Here is a 9398-nt window from a genome sequence, read left to right on the forward strand (position 1 = left end):
GATCAGCTCAGGATCTCCTCCTCTCTTGTTACTTCCTCACGTTTACAGGACTTCTCCAGACTGGCCCCCATCTTGTGGAATTCCCTGCCTCGCTCCATAAGACTCTCCCCTAGTTTTAACAGCTTCAAGCACTCCCTAAAAACTTTACTATTCAGGGATGCATACAACCAACACTAACCTTTCCTAACGCCATTGCTTTCCCCTTGAACCCCTTAGATTGTAAGCCTATGGGCCCAGCTGTTTACAGATCGCTTCATAAGAGCCGACAACAACAGTGAAACTCTCAGCAGGGCCCTCTACCCACTTGACCCCTACAAAAGCTATCCTGTACACCGACTATGTTTACAGCGCTGCAGAATCTGTTGGTGCTCTACAAATACCTGATAATAATAATAATTCTGGAGGAAGATTATTATCTTTTAAACAGAGATTTATGCCATTCATATGAAAGAGCTATTTAGCGCTCCCGTTCGCGCGTTAACTTGATAGACAGAAACTTTTTGTAAGTATTTGGTTGCACTCATACAAGTTGAAAGTAAAAATTTTGTGCGCAGGCATAAACCTGGCACACGAAAGAATATATATTGCAACCTTGTTATCTTCTCCGTATAAGTCATCGAAGGTAACCCAACCAAGTATATTCAAGGTGTTCACGATTTAGATTTTAACGCTGTCGGGTTAACGCAAATGAAAATGTAGCAATCTCAAAGCATGTTATTTAAATATTACATATCATATAGTAATATATATCATAGTGTGACTCGGCAGCCCTTTATGTTTTTAAAAAGAACCATTTCAGAAAAATTGTGCTAAAAAGACAAAAGTCTGTTTCAAGTAGTGTAACTGCTACGGCCACTGCTGTAGAAATCAAACACTGATAGTTACTATACTTTATAACAGCAAATGAAGAGACGTTGCACTCACGGATCATTTTTGCTCCACAAGTACAACCGTCTCTGTATTTGTTTCAAGTGTACACAGAAGGCTAATCCGTCACGGGTTACACCCCGCAGCAGCATGGGAGCTGTAGTTTTGCCCTCTCCTGGCCTATAGTTCCGGTATCATTGCAGTACTTTGAGCAGCGGAGAGAAACACAGCGATTATACTATATAAAGGCACCCGCCACAATAAAATAAATTTAAACAATACAATGTCAAAAGTAATCTATGTAGGTATGTAAATCTATATGAGTGTGTATCAGATCTACCAAGTCACATACTATAAGGCACTGTCTCACTCTGAGGTCTGTTCTCAATATCACATTTTGGATCAGTAAAGCCGCTCTGAGATAAAAAGTACTGCAAATTTCTTTGTGTGTGTCTGTGTATCAGATCTACCAAATCACATACTGTAAAGTCCTATGCCACTCTGAGGTCTGTTCTTCAGATCACACTTTGAATCACACTATGAAATCTAAAAAACGTTTTTCAAATTCTTTCTGCGTGATCCTTCAGGCTCTGAAATCTAATGATTAACCACATTAAATATATCATTACAATTAAAATACCATCAGATATATGCAGAAATATTTATTTATGAATAAATAGAACATATTCTGTTATGTACAGAAAATTGGAAAATAAAATATTCATATTTTCATGTCAGGTTAGCACAAATGGTGTATATATATATATATATATATATTTATATATATATATATATATAGTGTGTGTATGTATATATGTGTGTGTGTGTATATATATATATATATAGTGAGTGTGTGTGTGTGTGTATATATATATATATTATATATAATCTATATTTCCTTTGCAAATATTTACATTGATTTAATTTTGAGGACACGGAGGATTTTAATTTCAGTTTTTTATCTCCCCCCCATAATTTTAATGAATTTTTGTTTAACCTTGAAAGTAAGCTTTACCAATGCAGCAACCAGAATCTATCTCCTACTGATGATTTCCAAAAAGAACGAAACAGGCTGTCCAGTGGAGTGATTTCTGGTTTGCTGCAATAATCCTGTTAAAAGGATAGCTGTGTTAAAACAGTATTTTGAAGCAAAAAAACTGAGAATTTGCATATCTAATTTGCATATCTTACCCAGAATTCTCTTTTGCATTGGTAACATTGTATATGAGGTATTTCCGGGAAAAAGCAATCAGGGAATCTTGCTTAGATGTGCTAATTTCCTATGCAAATATTTACATTGATTTTATATATATTTATATATATGTACTCACTCCTATTTAACATGATTTTGAATGTGATTGTTTAATTCTGAAGACAGCTACATCCCCAGTTATAAAAGGGTGTTTACACTTATGCAACCATATTATTTTAGTTTTTTATTTTTATTTCCCTTTACCTAAAAGATTTCAGTTTGTTTTTCAATTGAGTTGTGTAGTTTATAGGTCACATTAAAGGTGGAAAAAGTCCTGAAATGATTTATCTTTGTCTCATTTTTTTTACATCACAGAAACCTGACATTTTAACAGGGGTGTGTAGACTTTTTATATCCACTGTATATATATTTATATGTATATATATATAAAATTCCTCCAAGAAAAGCAGGCACTCACTGGACTTTATGATAAAAGGTATAAACTTTATTAGTTCATTTTAAAAATGAGGAGACATAACGTTTCGGCACTATATTGTGCCTTTGTCAAATGTCACACAATTTCAAGCAAAAAGTGCAATCAAGCACCTAAAATCGAATAACATACAATTTAAAACTTACCCCTTAAATAATCAAAACAATCTTAACCTTGCCGCCATCCGACTTCTCACTCCTCCCTTCCAAAGGCATTGACGTCACGCTGACACGCTAACGTGCCTAGCGTGATGACGCATAGCACGACGTTGCCATAGTAATGTCAGAAAACAATGCACCGGAGCGTCTGTCACAGTCCAGAACCACAAGTAGCGATAGTACGCATGCTTAGAACTAAACAGCTCATAGGGCGCAAGCGTGTCTAATGGCAACCAGCCATAAATAACAACAAAGCCTATTCCCGATCGCTACCTGTGTATTATGAGTGTGACTGGATGGTGTCAGATCATAATAGGTTACATATGTATGGTCTTTATATTCACTGTGTACACATACTGACTATGTCATCAAATCAAATAGATACATATAGCTGTCATACGATGGATACAATACCTGTATTGACAGACAGCTGTAAGGCGTAACTGTATTAATATATACAAAATGTGATATGTATAATAATATGTACAAAGAATATATACAAAAAACAGTAACTGACAGTATCAGGATATATAATGTGAGCCAAACCTAACTCATCAAATTAAGATGCATCAGGCCATTTAGAGTATGGTAAAAACCTATGTCAAGAAGTGGAGACCCTGAGACCCAAAATGCTACACAGACATAAGAGTAGCACTTTAAGATTATTAATAATATGGGCTAAAGTCCAATGATGTATTCAAGCCCCGTGGGGCCAATGTGTCCAGCCTGTAGATCCACCTGCTTTCACACTGTAAAAGTCTCTTAGCCCTATCACCACCCCTAGGGATGGGAGGTACATGATCTATCAACATAGATCTAATGCTGGAAACTGAGTGTTTAAATTGTATACAGTGGCGTACCACCGGCTGGTCAGATTCGCCATTTTTCAGGGCCTCCCGGATGGCATACCGGTGATTCGCCATCCTATCTCGGAAAGTAGTGGTCGTTTTACCCACATACACATTAGAGCACGGGCAAACAAGCATATAGATAACAAAAGTGCTGGTGCAACTAAGGCGATAGTTGATCTTATACCGCTGGTTCCTGTGGGGATGCTGGAAAGAGTCACCTTTTAGCATGCTGTTGCACGTAGTACAGCTCCCACAAGGGAAGCAACCCTTCTTAGACGACTTCAGCCAAGTATCTTTTTGATAGTGGCCAACTGGGTCAGATTTGACCAGGATATCCCTAAGATTTCTGGCTCTACGATAGACCAACCTTGGGGCAGTCATCTTCCGAAAAGGTAACGTGGGATCAGTCCCAACCACAGGCCAATGACGACGTACAGCGCCTGTAAGCTGTTCACAACCAGGTGTAAATGTAGTAATCAGATTCAGTTGTTCAGCCATATCCTTAGTCGAAATACTAGGGCTTTTGGTGATATCGGTATTCAATAGCTTATCCTGAATGTCACATATTTCATCCTTAGGGTAACCTCTTTTACTCAGCTTCTCCCCCATTTCGTTAAGTTGGGTCAATCTCAGGGGTGTCTCGCTATTGTTTCTCAAAACACGTGTAAGCTGGGAAGTGAGAACACCTTTCTTTTGGTGTTTAGGGTGAAAACGTCTGGCATCCAGTATTGAATTGCGGTCTGTGGGCTTTGTGTACAAAGATGTACCAAACCGCAATCCACCAGAGTCGTCAACCTTAAACACACTTAAATCAAGAAAATGTACTTTCAAAAGATTAAATTCAAGCTTGAACCGTATTGGGCTTACCATGAGGTTCAAATGTGACACCCACTCACGCAACATCAACTCGCTACCTCTCCAAATGAAGAAAACATTGTCGATGTAGTGAGTATAATATTTCACTTGTGGATGTTCAAATGGTTTCATCAGCTCTTGCTCGTACCAGGCCATATAGATGTTGGCGTAAGTGGGTGCCACATTCGAACCCATGGCTGTGCCAGCCACCTGCAAATAATAATAATCTTCAAACTTGAAGTAATTCTTTTCAAGGCAAAGAGTCAGCAATTCACAAATAAATTCAATGGGTGGTCCATTGTAATGAACATTACCAGTCACCATGGACCTGACAGCCTCCACTCCACCAACATGGGGAATAACCGTGTAGAGGCTATCCACGTCCATGGTGACCAGTATGTCATCATGGCATAGATCAGTGAAATCCCTGAGTATTTTCAACAAACTAGGCAAATCCTGAAGGTAGGCCCTAGTATTTTTAACTACATTCTGTAGATGTGAGTCAATATAAATGGCTAGACTGGTAAGGACCGAGCCCCGGGCAGATACAATCGGTCTGCCCGGGGGGTTCATCAGAGTATATATATATATATATATATATATATATATATATGTGTGTGTGTGTGTGTATATATATATATATGTATATATATGTATGTGTATTTTTTAAATGTGGAGACCTAAAAAAAATTTTTTTTTTTTTGCTGTTACCACCCAGTAAGTATTATGAGTTTCAGTTTCAATGTAATATAAAGAATAAACAGGGTTTATTAGGTTGAAACTTCTTTTAAGTGTGAAGAAATCTAATTTAACATAAACCATCATTTAAAATCACCCAGAGAAGTTTTAGTTACCAAGTTATACTGCAATAATATGATATATTTTTTTTTATAATTGACATAACCAAAAGTTGGCAACCCTATTTAGAGCAATAGCAGTACAGCATCAAAATAGGTTGCATTAATCCAGTTTCCCCCCCAGAAAATACAAATAAAACACAGCCTGACAATCTTCAATTCCGGTTCAAATTCTGTCTAAACTGAACTTTTTTTATTATAAATTGGTTAATAATTTAGTCTCAACCCTCTTATTAAATCAGTTTTAAAATGTCAGCCTCCTTTTAGTAATGCCTTGCACACCCACAGTGTTTAGTATTGAAACAACTGAAAGCAAAAAACTATGCAAGTTTACATAAGGGCATTTCTGTTCTTTAACCCAGCTGGAGCTATAACAGATGCAGCTTTTGTATTTCATATGATGTGCCAATAAATACTAGCTCAAGTGCTAAATTACCCCAAGGGAATTTCTGACATTGAACAATAATTATTTTTCATTAGGAAGTTATTTGATCCTTTATAATCTCTAAATGGTGTGTCAGATCATATGATTGTGTGAGCTAATTTTAGAGAGGAAATAGTGACAGCCTGACAGTTTTTGCAGCACAATGTTCCAGCTTCTCTATAGAAACAAATTAATATTCTATCTTCTATTTATTTCAGGTTGATTTTCCCCAATTTTTGACCAAAACAATATCTTCTGGAGGAAGATGATTATCTTTTAAACAGAGATTTTATGCCATTCATATGAAAGAGCTATTTAGCGCTCCCGTTTGCGCGTTAACTTGCTAAACGAAAACTTTTTGCTGTTTGTTTGCACTAATACAAGTTGAAAGTAAAAATTTTGTGCGCAGGCATAAACCTGGCACACGAAAGAATATATATTGCAACCTTGTTATCTTCTCCGTATAAGTCATCAAAGGTAACCCAACCAAGTATATTCAAGGTGTTCATGATTTAGATTTTATTGCGGTCGGGTTAACGCAAATGAAAATGTAGTAATCTCAAAGCATGTTATTTAAATATTACATATAAAATATTAAAACAAATAATGAAAATTATTACAAATGATTAAACATACTTTACAGTATTTTTAATAAAGTTTTCATTTCACTAACCTGACCACGTTAAAAGTTAAATCGCAGAACATGCAAAACGCATATTTTACATTCCTATGTTCTTCACATAGAAAATAGAAACTTGTTTCCTCTATGTTGGAATAAACTAAACTTTGAAGAGAATTCACAGTGCTGCTGTTTTTCTATTTTGTATTGATTCTTGGGGATGCAGGCCCCTGCAGCTTGCACGTGAGTAAATAAGAAGGTGCTGGACAGTGTTTATGACTTTTTATGTTCTTCACATTATATATATATATATATATATATATAGATAGACAGATAGATAGATATAGGAATAGATATATAGGAATAGGTGTATACAAAATATATATATATATATATATATGTATATGTATTTTCAGTAAAAAGTACATTATCCTATAATTGAAGAACATTGGAATGTGAAATATTCACAGTATGCCAGCAAGTAGGTAGCAGCTTCCTAACCAGTACGCCAGCTATCAGCTGCCAGATTAAATCACCCTGGGTACGTTCGCTTTGAGGTGATTGACAACCCCCTACTTGTGACTTGCGTGCCATTGGGCTTGCTCGAGCAGGGGTCGGCATTGCACAAGCAAAGGTTTGTGCAATGTTAATACAGGCAGCATATTGATGCAATGCGCTGCCCGTTTTTTTTCGATCCCGGGCGGACAAGTGGGCGAAGTTCAAACATAGTACGTCCAGCAGGTAATAAATGCCAGCCTTAGACATGTATGTATGTATCTGTATGTTAAAGCCCTTTTTATGACTTTTTTAACTTTTAATGCAAAGCTTTAAAGTAATTTCTATCAGACAGTGATAATGTTTGTAACTATACTTTTAAATGTATTTTTGATTTTTTTTTATATTTTTTGTGCCACTTTTTTGTCTCGCATAACAGTTAACCAGAGTTCTGAAGTCATGCTAACCCATTACGCGTCAAATTAGATTGTGCTCAGGTAAATGATTTTACTTTCAACTCCTAATACTCATGCTACTTCCAACGTGCGCAGAGAGCTGCAAAATACCCCCTTATCGCTCACGTGCAACAATTAGAACTCCACTTGTAATCTAGCCCTAAGCAGTTTAGATTGTTTTTAGAGTAACAGGAAATACATGGTTGTTCAAATAAAAATGTCTACATTTTTAAATGCTGCTCTAGATAACAGAAACATTTTGATTACAATGTCCCTTTCAATAACTATGACTTCCAAATGAAGTCAAGTCGTCAGCCTCCACTTATCAGAGCATACAATCTATAAATACCCTTACACATGCCTAGTGCTGAAATTGGCATGTTTGCTTTAAGAGCACTGCCAGTAAAGGCTTATGTAAGTTTGCATAATATTGTGCATTCCTTTCTTTTAACCCAGCTAGATTTGTAACTAAGACAATTTTTCTACTTTTATATTGTAGGCGCTGACTAAATCTGACTCTGCTTCATTTTGAAGTAATTCCTTTACATTTTCTAGCTTGTGTGTCAGAACATGCTGATCTTATAACAGAGAAGAATTACATAGCGGTAATTATTTTTAAATTTCACTTCATACTTAAAGTGCCATTAAAGTGAAACAAATTACCTTCTCTTATTCATTAGAGCTTGTAATTGTATCACTAATGAACCTGCAACTCTGTGTTTATATTCCACAAAGGGTTGAAAATACCGCTGAACCAATCCGCAAAGGCAGCTGTGCAGCTAGGTAATTTTTGTAACTTTAAAGGGACAGTCAACACTAGAGATAACAGTATCCGATATTTATTTAAAAATAAAAAGCGAAGATCCGCCTGCACCATACCCTTATTGTCTTACCTACTTCCTTCTCCTAGTAATCATCGAGGATAACTTCTATAATATGATGTAAATATGGCAGCCTAACTCCGCCCACCATTACGTAGCTACCTTCTTCTTCAAATGATCAGCCAATCAGAATCCAATACTCGCTCAGAAATTGAACGAGCTTGCAATTTATGACCGAGGATTGGATTCTGATTGGCTGATCATTTGAAGAAGAAGGTAGCTACGTAACGGTGGGGGGAGTTAGACTGCCATATTTACATCATATTATAGAAGTTATCGTCGATGATTACTAGGAGAAAGAAGTAGGTAAGACAAAAGGGATACGGTGCAGACGGATCTTCGTTTTTTATTTTTAAATATCGGATACTGTTATCTCGAGTGTTGACTGTCCCTTTAAGTGATGTTAAATTTATATCATTCGCATACTACGCAGTGTTTTTTTTTAGATTTACTAAAAGATTCTCTCCAGTATTATGCTACAAAATACGCCATAAGCTTTATAGCTTCTTTATGACAAACATGCCATGTTCTATAATCATAAAATGTGTTCAGTAGATAATTTTAAGATAAAAATAACAGGAACAATAATTACTTAGCAGAGATAGTAATAAAAACAAACGTACCATTCATGTAGACAACAGGACAGTGGGTCTGACTGGGATTGTTGCTGATTTAGAATGAATTTTAAGTAGAGAAGCTAAGTGCTCACATGGCTGAAGGCGTTTCCTTAATCTTACATTTCCAGTTTAGCTGCATGAGAAAGGAGGAATGTATCGTACAGTCACCAGGGTTTGTTTGTTTCTTAACACATTGTAAGCACAGCCGTAAAATAATGAGGAGAAAGGTATTCCTGGATCATGTATGTTAGGTAAATATAATAGTAATAGGATGAAATAAAAAATCAATAAGCCTGATCACACTATATAATATATATATATATATATATATATATATAATGCTCAAAAAACAAAGTATTGCAGTATGCAGTGATACCTTTTTCTCTTGTTAAGTGTATCCAGTCCACGGATCATCCATTACTTATGGGATATTAACTCCTCCCCAACAGGAAGTGCAAGAGGATTCACCCAGCAGAGCTGCTATATAGCTCCTCCCCTAACTGACATTACCAGTCATTCTCTTGCACCCAACGAATAGATAGGATGTGTGAGAGGACTGTGGTGATTATACTTAGTTTCATACCTTCAATCAAAAGTGTATCCAGTCCACGGATCATCCATTACTTATGGGATA

The 9398-nt window shown here is 36.3% G+C and overlaps 1 protein-coding gene across 1 annotated transcript in view; it reads right to left on the reverse strand.

Moving 5' to 3' along the window:
- SMAGP (small cell adhesion glycoprotein) overlaps positions 1-8863 on the reverse strand; it is a 190960-nt gene extending 182097 nt beyond the window's left edge. Inside the window, exon 1 of the mRNA XM_053708224.1 lies at positions 8771-8863. The gene's annotated coding sequence lies outside the window, so the exon portion shown is untranslated. The remainder of the gene's footprint in view (positions 1-8770) is intronic.
- Between the last annotated feature and the right edge of the window lie 535 nt (positions 8864-9398).

This window comes from Bombina bombina, chromosome 3 (assembly GCF_027579735.1).
Source record: "Bombina bombina isolate aBomBom1 chromosome 3, aBomBom1.pri, whole genome shotgun sequence".
NCBI lineage: Eukaryota > Metazoa > Chordata > Amphibia > Anura > Bombinatoridae > Bombina > Bombina bombina.